This window comes from Podarcis melisellensis, assembly GCF_964234715.1.
Source record: "Podarcis melisellensis genome assembly, chromosome: 2".
NCBI classification, from domain to species: Eukaryota; Metazoa; Chordata; class Lepidosauria; order Squamata; family Lacertidae; genus Podarcis; species Podarcis melisellensis.
In genome coordinates this window covers 61,374,353-61,388,924 of record NC_138529.1, presented here as the reverse complement: position 1 = coordinate 61,388,924, position 14,572 = coordinate 61,374,353, and the positions used below count along the sequence as shown (strand labels likewise).

The 14,572-nt window shown below is 43.5% G+C and overlaps 1 long non-coding RNA gene across 1 annotated transcript; it reads left to right on the top strand.

The window, feature by feature from the left end:
- Positions 1-3,273: 3,273 nt before the first annotated feature.
- Positions 3,274-11,165, top strand: LOC309364166. The gene is made up of 3 exons (XR_014165763.1): positions 3,274-5,013; positions 7,229-7,350; positions 7,895-11,165. It is a non-coding gene; the product is annotated as an uncharacterized lncRNA (long non-coding RNA).
- Positions 11,166-14,572: the final 3,407 nt, after the last annotated feature.

The following is a 14,572-nucleotide window of genomic DNA, read 5'->3' as shown; positions in this document are numbered from 1 at the left end:
CTCTCTGCCAGATTGTGTAAGACTCTGAAACCTAGGCACTCAGCTAGATGGGTAAAGAAAAAGTGTTTAATATGTGTTGTATATGCGATATAACACTGTGAAACCAGATGGCGCTGTGGAGTCCCATCATTCTCTCCCGGATTTCCTTGTATGAGTTTGCAACATGTTTAACTGAATCCCTTCTTTGAGGTGTCTAGATGCAGCCCTAGTCAGTTTTCACATTTAAGGCACCAGGGGCCTTGAATCAGGAACTCTGGCAGTGAGTAATAATAATAACAGAAATAAAAAACAAAAAACCCACAAGCTTTTTGCAGTTAGGAAAATGCACTGGAAATTGACCAGTGAGAATGAATGCTCCATAAACATCAGACATCATATAAGCTGGGAAAGCTCATTCAGTAGCACAGCATCTGACTCTTAATCTGTGGGTCGTGGGTTTGAACTCCGCGCTGGGCAAAAGATTCCTGCATTGCAGTGGGCTGTACTAGATTACCCTTATGGGCCCTTCCACCTCTATATTCTATGATTCCCTGCAAACTTCGCAGAAACAAATCAGGAAGAACGCGCCACAAACAAGCCACCTGGACATGACTTAAGACAGCTCAGTTGTGACTGGAAAACAGGCTGATTCCGTAACAGCAGAAGGTGTCTTATGAGAGTGCTCCTGATAGTTCTCAGAGCTTGTGTTCCTGAGGGTGAAGAGAGGTATAACAGGAAAACAAAACTTACTCAGCAAATTTTCAAGCTCTACTATTGGTCTGCTTTCAACTTGACAACAGAAATGGCAAGACATCCATATCAGAAAATAGGATACTGGACCAGTGCTGCCTCTCTACCACCCTACCCTGCTTCAGATATACTATCCACGATGCGGGTTTGTGTATTTAAAAGAGCATTTGGGACTTGATTTGTACATTTGTTGCTTGATTCAGTGTGTGGTTTGTTTGCATTTTAAATTAAAAGTGCAAAACTGTTCCCAGGACTGGGGAAGTTTCTGTTTAACATCCAAGGGCACCAGCAGGTCAGTGGACAACTCCGCAGCTTCTGTCTGCTTAAAGTTTGTGGAACCACTGTTTCTTTCAGAGCTCGATTCTGAAGAGAAACAGGTACTTTTGAACTCCTCCAGAGTGACTCTAAAAATGTTACTTCGTCCTCAGACACCCACTGATGGCATGCATACATAAAGAACACCAAGTGATCAAATGAATGAGCAGTAGTGAGCAGAACCTTTAGTATGCAGACAGACTAAAGGAAATAAATTCACTTAATGATTCTGCCTGCATGCGTGTCTTAACCACAAAGCCTGGAAGTGTAGAAATATATTTTAGGATTGGGAATTGCCAACACTACAGTCAGCTCAGTCTGCAAAGGTAAATACAAGAGAGGCCTTTAACTCCTGCTGTTACATCTGGAGAAATGCTTACCAAGCTTTCTAAGAGTCCTGTGCACCTCTTGCCATAGTCGGGTGTTGGAAATGGCATAAGGCCCCGTGTTTCCATCACACACAAACACCCCCCCCCCACATGCTTCATTTCTTCTCCTTAGACATATGGCAGTGCGGATCATAAAGTTACATCATTCCAAGTACTTTCTTGCCTCTAAGGAAGTTCTCCTTCAGTAAGTAAATAAAGCTAGCAATAAATGTGAATTAAAACTCTTTTGTGGATAATGTTGAAAAAAATCTGCACAGCCAAACACCTGGAAGGGCGGGGGCAGGTGGTGGAGGGGAGGGAGAGAAAGCCGTACTGCTTTCCTGCACAACTTTAAATGTTGACAGAAATGAATTGCGCTGTCAATGGTGCTAGTTCAGTATCAGAACAGTGGGACTTCATAATTCTGTTTCTTGTTGTCAGTAGTCGTGTCCGACTCTTCATGACCCCATGGACCAGAGCACGCCACTGCCTCCCGCAGTTTGGTCAAACTCATGTTCGTAGCTTCGCGAACACTGTCCAACCATCTCGTCCTCTGTCGTCCCCTTCTCATTGTGCCCTCAATCTTTCCCGACATCAGGGTCTTTTCCAGGGAGTCTTCTCTTCTCATGAGGTGGCCAAAGTATTGGAGCCTCAGCTTCACGATCTATCCTTCTAGTGAGCACTCAGGGCTGATTTCCTTAATAATGGATAGGTTTGATCTTCTTGCAGTCCAAGGGACTCTCAAGAGTCTCCTCCAGTACCATAATTCAAAAGCATCAATTCTTCGGCGATCAGCCTTCTTTATGGTCCAGCTCTCACTTCCATACATCACTACTGGGAAAACCATGGCTTTAACTATACGGACCTTTGTTGGTAAGGTGATGTCTCTGCTTTTTAAGATGCTGTCTAGGTTTGTCATTGCTTTTCTCCCAAGAAGCAGGCGAATTTTAATTTCATGACTGATGTTACCATCTGCAGTGATCATGGAGCCCAAGAAAGTAAAATCTCTCACTGCCTCCATTTCTTCCCCTTCTATTTGCCAGGAGGTGATGGGACCAGTGGCCATGATCTTCATTTTTTTGATGTTGAGCTTCAGACCATATTTTGCGCACATATCTTTCACCCTCATTAAAAGGTTCTTTAATTCCTCCTCAATTTCTGCCATCAAGGTTGTGTCATCTGCATATCTGAGGTTGTTGATATTTCTTCCGGCAATAACTCAGAGAAGCTATGAGCTATGCTGTGCAGGGCCACCCAAGATGGACAGGTCATAGTGGAGAGTTTTGACCAAACGTGATCCACCTGGAGCAGGAACCAGCAAGCCACTCCAGTATCCCTGCCAAGAAAACTCCATGGACAAAGACAACAGGCATAGTTCTGTTAAGGGAATGAAAATCAGGCAGTGATGGGCGGCTTAGTTTACTGAAGCATTTTGTGTACTGAACTTCATTCACATATGTATATATATATATATATATAGGGATATATATATCTCCTCATAGTTGTTATTTCAGGAATGAGACATGTTCCTCTTCCTTTCAGGTCACAAAATACTGAGGGTGCGGCTCAGTCCATACTCGTAACTCTCAACTTCACAGACTGATCAGCACAAGTTTCACACTCTAGAATTGTTTCTGTAAGTGCCATAGAGATGTCCTGGGCAAAACAGTAGCTGCATTTTTCCAGGAACACTCCACATTTCCAGTTTTGCCCAACTGTGTCAAAAAAACAGGTGGGGGAGAGAGCAGTAGTTTATGGTTATCCTGCCTGTAGTTACATATCTACATGTCAGCTTTCCTTACTTGAAACTAATGTGCAGTTGATCCTCCATCGTATTTATATTTTTTCCAGCTACTGAACATTTCTTCATCACACGGTTCCCTAGGTGTAACCTGAAACCTGAACAGCACTTTGGAGAGTCTAATCTATTGTGTCCGATATGCCTTCACATACTCCATCTTAAGTCTTGTGACTAAATGCAGACTTTGTGGCTTTAATATCAAGCCAGCTTTAAATATTTTTCTCTCCCCACATCCGATTTGCATAACATGCAGCCTGAACTCAAAAGGTTTCTCACACTTTTGTGACATTTTGCTTGGGTTATAAAGATATTATCCCACTGTGGATTCTCCCCCCCCCCCAATCTTATGGGCTAACATGGATACCTTTTTCTACCATGTTTTAGAGCTTGGTTATTGTTTACTGCAGTACTAACAGTTGACAGTTCTTCATGAGGTGAAAAAGACTGATGTCCATTTTGAAAATGTCTTCCGCTATTGCTTGTTGTGAAGAAAAGCATGCTGGGAGGTAAAGAACAGACTTCTTGACAATGTGTTCCATCTGGTTAAGAGACAATTGAATCAGTATATCCAGTTATTAATAAAACAGAACACACACAACACATGCCTTGACCACACTATTGAAAAGGCACTGGGTCCATAAGATTTCAGAGAAAAACTTCAAAGTATCCTGTGTGCTAGTCTTTCTACCACTCTCAGAAGCGCTAGAGGATTAATAATACACTAGGTCCTCCTACTCATTCTCTAATCTACCATTCTCTATGGAAAGGAAACTGCTCTGACACAAGAATTGAATTTGTGCTCCTGGCCTTGTCAGCAAGAAAAGAGAGCTCTCATTATGTAAGTTATTAATACCTCTCACATTAAGTATCCCGTCTTCTAATTTAAACGTTTCTTACACTGTCAAAATAATCTTTTATACAGCACATTTTTGCATCTTTCCCTATACCACAATCGCAGCTACATTTAAAGCACTATGATACCATTTTACACATTCATAGCTTCCCCCAAAGAACAATTAATTTGTTGGGGGGAGGGGCTGAGAGTTGTTGGGAGACCCCTACTGTACTTCCCTTTGCAGAGGTACAATTCCAAGTTCCTAGGAAGAGGAATTGATTGGTTTTTGTTTTTTTCTTTGCTTTTAATGTTTGAATGGGGTTAAAACAACGGTTAAAAAGTTAGAACACATCCTGGATGGAAATACTCGACAGTTGTTTTTTTAAGGGGATTGAAGAGGAATTGATTGTTAAGCCTCTCTGGAAATCGCAGAAACAGCTAGTTTCCCTTTAAGGCTCCCATTCTAAACATTTTTCTTCTGAAGGAAGGGCCTCACTACATGTTGCATTAATTGCATGGCTTGCAACCACATCATAGATTATTATTATTTAATAAAAACCTAGGCATGGGGAAAGCATTTCCATAGGAACTGCAGTACGTGGGGGGCAGGGAGTTAGAGGGCTCATTCACACTTCCTATTGTCCCTTTTTGCACTCAGTTGTAGGGTTTTCTCCGGATTAAGGTTTCTACTGATTTAGGACTAAAGAGTAGGCTTTCCCTTAGAATGAAACAAGGGGAAAACCGCTAGGACCCATGCTTGGAAAGTGTTTGTCAAGTGGAAAACACCTTGGACTTGTTCTTTCTAGACCCAGGACAAGTGGAAGGTTGGACAAGCCCTAAGACTTCTTTCCGCAGCCACAGCCGCGATGGAAATTGCTCCCTCACTAGTGGTAGAAAAATGTTCTCATCTCTTTAGCTTTCAACTAAGCATGAAGCCTTCTTTTACTTTTCAGGCTGATTAACTGGTAAGTAAAATGCTTTTCTTTCAAATAACCACAGGGGTTTAGCTATGGGATGTGTTGTAAACAAAAATTGCCCTTTTCCCTTATGGGGTATCCAAGAGCCCATATAGAGTCTTTACATAGGTTCCCTATTGATAGGAGAGAATAACAGAGGCCAACCAGAGAATATTGAGAAGTAAAGCAGCTTGTTATGTATTGAAGTTCTCACCCTGGCCACCAGGAGTATTGTGTATGTAGTTTTCACTCAGGTCCACGTCAGTTATTTTAGGCGGGAAACCCTGGGTTGTTGTTGCTACAATGTTGACAGTCAGCTGCCTATAAAAGCAGGCCGGCTGAGCTGTTTGCTGTTCAGTCTTCTGTTCCACTTACAAAATAAAGAGCTGCTTGGAGAAATCGCTGTGTCGTCTGCCATGTCTACCCACTATTCTACACTGGCGACGAGGATGCAATTGGTGGACATCAGAGCACAGCCAGATGCGGCCATCCTCTGAACTGAGCTGAATCACAGAGCGAAATCACGGAGCAGAACCAATTCAGAGCTGACTGTTCTGCCTAGAGCACAGTGTACCATCCATCGCCTCCACGTCGGAATCGGAACCATGGCTTCACTCGTGCCTCTACCGCCATTTGCCCCAGCCTCTGAATCCTGGGACTCCTACCTCGCTTGGTTTGACTGCTACCTCCAAGCAAATGAGCTGACAAGAGGGTCTGTAGAGCAGAAGCGGGGCCTCTCCTCAGCCTTTGTGGCCCCGAAGTGTTCGCAACGGCCCGAGCATTGGTTGCGCTTCTAGCAGTCCAGGCAGCACCTTGGGACACGATTCAAGAGAAGCTCCGCAACCACTACGCCCCAAAGCCGTCCGAGATTGCTGCCCATCATGCGGTCTACCACCAGAACCAGGCAGAGGGGGAGTCAATCAACAACTACACCACCGCCCTCCGACAGGCTGCAATGCACTGCGAGTTCCGAGACTTAGATGATGCCCTGATGGATCAAAACATCCGTCTGCAACAGCATCTCCTCGCCACGCCAGACCTCACGCTGCAGAAAGCCACTGAGGAGGCCATGGCCTCAGAAGCTGTTGAACTCTCCGCCCAGGAAATCCACAAGGCCAGTAGACCGTATTTAAAGGACTATGTTGTTGGACATGTAACACTGTTGGTCTAATGGAAGTATGTGAAATGTAACCGATATGCTTTCTGCCTAATTGAACCATTACGTGTAGTGCTGTATATAAGGAAACCATTACGATTGTAACTAACGCCTTATCTCGGTGGGAAGGGGTGTTATGTATTGAAGTTCTCACCCTGGCCACCAGGAGTATTGTGTATGTAGTTTTCACTCAGGTCCACGTCAGTTATTTTAGGCGGGAAACCCTGGGTTGTTGTTGCTACAATGTTGACAGCCAGCTGCCTATAAAAGCAGGCCGGCTGAACTGTTTGCTGTTCAGTCTTCTGTTCCAGCTTACAAAATAAAGAGCTGCTTGGAGAAATCGCTGTGTCGTCTGCCATGTCTACCCACTATTCTACACAGCTAGTAAGCTTATCTTGATCTGTTGCAACAGGGTGCTCCCCTCATCTGCAGGAGAGGAGGAGGAACCGAGAAAAATGGTGCACAAGGCCTTATAAAGACTTTTGAAATTGCCACCCTGTAGATCAAGACCACCCCCAGAAACATCATACATGCATCACAAAAAAGGCAGTCTAAAACAGAAATTATGAATGTTGTTTTTCTTCTGTCTGTTTATCTCCTGTCTGGCATGTTACTTGATTGGATTGCCTGGGGAGCCTGGCCATTCTTTTGTAATGATAAATACTTAGTTCCTGGGCCATGTCACAGGCTCACAGCCTATTCATATCTTAAATGTGCCCTTAAGATAGGATTTGTGAGGAAAGAGACAATGGGAGGTTTCCCACTTTGACCTTGCAGAGAAAACATGCTCAGTTTAGGAATCAAAATGGTTCCAGGTCAGTCTTCCTGTGCTGATCTATGTACGTGCTTGGTTGGTACGCTTATGAACATTACCATATATCTAAGACCTCAAAATTCCTATCACAGATGGGATGGAGTAGGGGGTGAGTTGCTTCTCTGGGGTGCATTTGTCCCCCTCTCAGACCAACAGTGCCTATGCCTCTCCCCCCGCTCCCATTTTTAGCCATCATATCAACTGTATGGTTTTATGAAATTATTTAGGCATATTTCTTTTTTGTTGTCATTCAGTGACACCCGTAAATTCTATAATCTGAGAATTAGCAAAAACAAGTCACCTGTGGACAGGAGGAAATCTAATTAGCAAACAGGTCTGTCATTTGCCTGCGGGAACAAGTCAAACTGAAACCTATGTGAGTATTAATAGCTTGTTACCTTTTTTAGTATTCTGAGTACTTGTTTTTCTTCCTGATAAAAGAGAGATGTGAAACTCAAATGCTTACAGTTTGTTTTAGGCTTCAATCCTTTACAGTGGTACCTTGGTTTAAGAACAGCCCTATTTACGAACTATTCGGTTTACGAACTCCGCAAAACCGGAAGTAGTGTCCCGGTTTGTGAACTTTACCTCGGTCTAAGAACGGAAGTTGAATGGTGGAAGGACACCGGCGGCAGGAGGCCTCATTAGGGAAAGAGCACTTCGGTTTAAGAACGGCTTTGGATTAAGAATGGACTTCTGGAACGGGTTAAGTTCGTAAACCGAGGGACCACTGTATACAATTACCAGCAAAATAAGTGACATTGATCTTTTTGGGACTTACTCCTGAGTAGACAAGCAGAGCATTGCACTGTGAAGTACGTTATAGTCAGTTAGAGGATATTTCGCAAATTCTGCTTCTTTTTTCTTGGTTTCTGTGAAATCAACCCAGGCACCAATGCTTTTGCCCTTCCTTCTTGCAGAGCCTGTTATCTTGGGCCTGCCTGTTACCTTCCTGAGATAAAGTCTGCATCCCGCCTTGCCAAAGGAAAAGCAACACCCACTCACTTCTCAGAAACTGACCACATCAGCACAAAGCCCTGGGAGCACATAAGTAGACGACCCTTTTCCTGTTAAGAGACTACATGTTTTAGCATAGGGCCTAATGCAGACAGGTGTGTTTTCATTTCTGTGAACTGGGATTGGCTTACAAATAAACAGAAAGACCAGGTGATCATGTTCCCTCCGCTGGACCCTTCCAAAAAGTTTCTCAAGTAAGAAAGGGCTCCTTGTTTCAAGCACCGACATGAGCCAAGCAGTTTAAAACAAAAAACAAAACAAAAAAACCCCCTCTTTTTTGTGCTTGGCTGCATCTACAGGGAGCAACAGACCTCAGGGAGAGTCAAGAACACTCCTTGCATTTGTCTGTATGCTAGAGGGTTTTTTTAGGTCTCTAACCAGGCAAAACATACCTCCGGTGTTTGGAGTGGTTATACCTCAAAGGGACGAAAGGAACCAGGAAAAGAGCAATCTCTCGGGATCTTGAATGCTGCCAAGGCAGCAGAAATCGGTAGGTGGAATGGGTTCTTCCTGCAAAAGGGCAGGAATTATACAGAGAGAGACAGGGGCACATGATGCTTAGAGGATATCCAGCTATGAAGTTGTGCAGTTGGTGCCTAGGACTGCTATTGAGCCCTGTTGCATTTTGTGCCGTACTGTATTTCTAGACTTTTAATGTGAACATTCCTGTTTCGCAGTACAGGTACCAAGCATAACACAAGGTATCTGAGAGATGGCAGTGCTCATTTGGAGAAGTCGTGGCAGAACCTTCCTCCCCAGTCCTTGTTCCATCCCTCCTCCTATCCTCTGCCAAAGCTTTTCTCAAGTATTAAATACATTTGCTTTAACTCCACATATTCAGCAACTTTTACAAAAAAAACAGCAGCAGCACACAACTCTTTCCAACTTTTATTTTCTTGCTTTTGTATTTGAGCATCTATTTCACAGTCTATTAAAAGTCGCTTTGGCTATTTTGAGAGCTGACGGCAGATGCATGAGCTGCTTTCCACTTCTCATTTTTTTCCTTTTAGGTTTTACTATAATGCCCAAATGGGAACTTTCAAAAGAAGGAGTGATGGGAAGCACCACATATATGCATATCTAAAGCCTACCATGCAAAAATTGATTTTGAATACTTTTAGTCATTGTTTTTCCTTTCTTTCAGGGGGTACTTAAGGGTACTCAGTACCAGCACCTCTTTTTGTTGTTGTTGTTAAAAAGTGTGGCACTTACTGTAACAACTTCATGGTGAAACAAAATAAAAAAATTCCTTCCAGTAGCACCTTAGAGATCAACTAAGTTTGTTATTGGTATGAGCTTTCGTGTGCATGCACATTTCTTCAGATACATACACCTACTTTTCTAGAAAAAAAGCGCTGCAGTTTTAGTTTGTTTCATTGCGCTTAGAGCATGGACACACTGTTGAATTGGAAAGGCGGCTACACTTCTCCCTGGCAGCAGTCAATGGAGAGGGAACGCCATTTAACTTCACGCTTCTGTCAAAGTACAAGGCCAGCTGGGCTCTAGAGCAACAGCACGTTGAGTTTGTCTTGTGACCCATGGGAAAGTTCCCAAAGCAGGAAAGTAGAGGGCAGTGAAGAGAATCATCTGAGCTGCAAACGGGCCTCCTATGAAGTTCAGTGAAGCCAAAGGGAGCCAACTCCTGGGCTTTGCTAGACTGAACCAGGGATAGGCGTCTGGCTCTCGCTTGGAAGGAGATCTTGTGGCCTCTTTCTTTGCTCAGCCAGGATGAGACAGGAGGTCATGCCAGCTCCCGACATACTTTCAGGAGTGAAAACGTTTATGTGTGCCTCGTGATTAATCATGTCAGGAATTAGGCTCGACGAGTCCAAAGTCAATATGCCCTTGAAGCTTAAGTGTCAGGGTCATTGGGAATGGGGAACGCTGCCAGGAATCCGTGCTGCTTTAATGGCTTACATTTTTCCTTCCACCACACTTGCATCTCAATGGCCAACTGGGGCCGTGTATGTATTACCGGCTTAAAACGCAGCTAGGTTGTTCTTTCCCCTCCAATTTGGATCAAAGCTGCATTGGGGCAGAACACATCAAAATGGAGTATTTCATAAAAGACAACATAATAGATAACAGGGTATATATGGAGTGTGACTAATCTCATGTCTTTCCAAACAAACAGTGGGAATGCATGTGAAATCCCATAAGCCAGGATGTGTTCTTTGCACTAGCACTTTTTAGCAGCAACAGCTGGAGCGTGGAGAAAAGTATCTTGCATAATCAGTCAGAATAATGAAATTGGATATGAGATATTTCTCAAAGATAATGCACTTTGGCTTGAGCAATGTTGCTCTGCATTGGAGAGGGCAAGACACTACTCAGAAACTACTGGCCCTGACTGGTATGGAATATCACCTGGGTCTAAGTGTTCCCCCATCTCTGCATCAAACCACATCCTCAAGAGCCTGCTAGGAATCACTGCCCAAATTGGTCCAGGGCTTCAGCAAGAGCATGGACTTCCCCTGTGCCTTTCAGCATCCTGGTGAAAAGCTGCTCTCGTACCACTAGAGAAACTGGATGCAGTTCAGATCCGTACTGGAAATGTGGGCTTGAATTCAAGAGAGAATGGAGCCCGTTGAAGCAATGTGGAAATCATCAGGCATGTGAAGAAGGGAGCTCAGCCAAACCCACAAGATTTCTCTCCAGCTTCTCATCTCTTCAAAGAAAAATACACTAGTCATTTAAGAGAAGACGGGTGGAAATAGAATACGAATTGCAAGTTTATGGAGGGGATGTCTGCAAGAAGGCTTTAATAGCTCTTCATATAAATCATGGTCCATATTGACAGTCCGCCATCTGCTCACACCGTCACCTGCTCACACCAGTGGCGAGTCCTCCCTGTCTTCTGCCCTACAACAGTTGCTGGATGCAGAGCCAGTGACAAACAGAGCCAATGAACTCTAGTTTTGTCCCCATTCTCCTTCCTGCTGAATTCTATGATGGACAACACTGACACTGAAGAGGAGGAAGCTGGCATGCAGTGCCAACCTCCTGGACTGGTTGTAAGTAGAAAGGAAGGCAGTTAGGAGCTGGCCTGGGGGACAGACGGGTTGGTGGGGAGTGTCTTATTCCCCCTAATGAACCTGCCTCCACTGGTCCAGGCGGGTGCTCCAATTGGAAAACAGCCTTTACCAAAAGTGTCATGGACTTTGAAGATGCTCAAACTCATGACAAAAGGGAGAAGTGTGCTAAGAGGAAGACACACTTAGCAAACCCTCACCATGATCAACTCCCACCCGGAAACCTATGTCCCCACGTGTGGATCCAGGACATGGACGTGTGGATCCAGAATCGGCCTCCACAGTCACTTATGGGCTCACTGTTAAGACTGTGTTCATGGAAGACAATCTTACTCAGGTACAAGTGGTCGCCAAAGAAGAAGACTGGTCCATGGAGATGATGCGGAGGAGAATCAGAGCCAATGCATGGGTGGCATATTCTACACAGAGGAAGGAACACCGCTGGTTTGCCACCCCAACCCACACTGTCTTGCCATGTTTACACTTCTCCTGGCATTTCCAGTTTAGTGGTAAAGCATTGGAATGAGAGTACAGGAGGCCCCTGTGTACCCTGCCTATGGCAGACTGAGGGCGAACAAACATCACCTTCATCATGAACAACTTGCCCACTTGCCTAAGGTTAGTAAAAATTCCTTCCAGGCAAGCAGCTGGCCACTTTCATCCAACCAGTGCTGGCCTGAGTCATTTTGCTGCCTGGAGCACAGCCCACCAGGGCCAGCACTTAAAGAATTCTTGCTGCACTATTCAGACACCACTTCCTGCCTTTGCTGAACCCCACCTTATAGGGACCCTGAAGTAGATTGTTTCATGCTGCTGCCTGGTAGGGCTGGCCTAAAAACTACTAAGGAAAGAGAGTCCACTGCCTTCTGAGTCTGTTCTGCTGTCAAACAGCTTGTAATGTGTCATGTACACTGATGGCTCAGTGCAGCTAATGAACAGTAATACTATGTGTACTTTATTGAGGATTTGTGCTGGTATATGGGAACAAAACAGGGCATGGGAGGAGTACACATGCAAAGTGTTGAGAATAGAAGTTTGACTGTAGAATTGGAGAAATATCAAAGCAAACAAGAACTGTGGCTTTAGACAAAAGGCAATTTTGAAATGTCTATGTAATTTTTAGAGGCATGCTTATTGTTATCTGAAGCATATAATTTTGTTTTTTTAAGTCCCTGAGCTGCAGGAAAACTTCAGAGGCAAGAATACTTATATAGCTCACCTTGAAGTTCAAATGTTTTGGAGCAACACATTTATAAAAGGTTAGAAATTAATAGGAACAAGGTTTTAATTTGTTAGAACAAAGTCTGATTTTGAAGAAAGCTGTAGAACACTTCAAGCATGTAAGAAGAATAAAGGAGCTCAGATATAATATAATTAATTAAAATAATTAGAAAAGGCAGTGAACAATTGAGAGACAAGGGTATGCTTCACATAAAGACATAAAAGCAACCCACAATGACCTTCATCAACCTGGTACCCTCTTTTGTTTTGGACTATTGTTTGGATGGGGTTTGTCTGTAGTCTAAAACACTTGAAGGGCACCAGGTTGATAGAGACTGGCCTACACAGTGGGGACAAATCTTTCTTTCTCCCCTTGTTCAATTCTCAATTATTGTGAATGTTCAAGTATTGGTTCCTGTTGCTTTTGGCACTGACCTACAAGAGGAATGCAAACTTCCACAAGTCTTAGAGTTTTTTGAAATAAGAAGGAAGCTGAACAGTTCTCAGAATTACTAATTTTCAAGGTTGAACCCAAAGTGTTAAATGATGGCATTGATCTAAAATTACACTTGGTAACAGGGAGAGAACATAACGATAGCACTGCAGTTTGTTCCCCAAATAGGGAAGCAGATAATGATGGCAAGAAAGTCATTAAATCATAACTTTGCAGTGTATGCCTTACGTTGTTAGACTCAGTTTAATTTATTAGATTTGTATATTGCTTTATACGAAAAGTCACAACATATGTACTTTATTGTCATGTCACACACACACACAGTAAAAATAATAAAAGCACACACTAAATGCCACATTAAATGCTGAGACAATGAACACATCATATCAGAGGTGGTGCATTTTCTCTTAGATGGAGACAATGTGTACATAATTGCTTTCATTTGAAGGGAAGGCAGGAGGCTTACATGTCAGAATGTGGTTGAATGCGGAAATCTCTGGTTTGTGGATATTTTGCTAAGCCAGAGGGATAAGCAATTCTGATAAAGTAGAAGCTGGTTTACTAAATCAGAAATTTAATAAGAGGTATCTGGCTATTTAAAGATAGCACAGAGGATCATATATATCTTTGAATCTAATAATAATAATCCTTCTGGCTTTCCAATGAGTCTCCCCCTCTGCCCCTCTCAATCAGGATTTTAATTTTCTTGGAGCTCATACCCTATTAATCAGGAATGATTTTAATATTGAAAATATTCCCAAGTCAAAGAGGACATCTTAGCTTGGTTGACAATAAACACAAAGTCAGGAGGAATACACTTGGCATAAACCTAAGAAGATAAATGGCTTCAGGTTATATTGTGTTTGAAGCATCATTCAGACTGGGAGTGCACTTTTCTATCTCCAAGTCACAAGAACTGCTTGCTTTGCTTTTTTCTTTTTAAAGCCTATATCACCTGTTGAGTTTTCCTTGTCTGATACACCAAATGGTTTTGCTTTTAGATATGCACAATCAAGATAGTATTAGCTGTTATCTATTTACATTATTTACATACTGCATTTTCAACAAGTAAATCTGTGCTCAAAGCGATTCATAATAATAATAATAATAATAATAAGAAGAAGAAGAAGAAGAAGAAGAAGAAGAATTTATTATTTGTACCCCACCCATCTGGCTGGGTTTCCCCAGCCACTCTGGGTGGCTTCCACAAAGACCAAAAATACACTAAGATGTCACACATTAAAAACTTTCCTGAACAGGGCTGCCTTAAGATGTCTTCTGAATGTCAGGTAGTTGTTTATCTCTTTGACATCTAATGGGAGGGCGTTCCACAGGGCAGGTGCCACTACCAAGAAGGCCCTCTGCCTGGTTCCCTGTAGCTTTGCTTCTTGCAATGAGGGAACCACCAGAAGGCCCTAGGCGCTGGACCTCAGCGTCCGGGCAGAACAATGGGGGTGGAGACGCTCTTTCAGGTATACTGGGCCAAGGCCATTTAGGGCTTTAAAGGTCAACACCATCACTTTGAACTGTGCTCGGAAACGTACTGGGAGCCACTGTAGGTCTTTCAAGACCGGTGTTATGTAGTCTCGGCGGCTGCCCCCAGTCACCAGTCTAGCTGCCGTGTTCTGGATTAGTTGCAGTTTCCGGGTCACCTTCAAAGGTAGCCCCACGTAGAGCGCATTGCAGTAGTCCAAGCGGGAAATAACTAGAGCATGCACCACTCTGGCGAGACAGTCCGCGGGCAGGTAGGGTCTCAGCCTGCGAACCAGGTGGAGCTGGTAGACAGCTGCCCTGGATACAGACAAACTCGAAGTCTAAATGCAGTAATACAGTGACAATACACCATAAGGTATCGAATATCACTGCAACATATC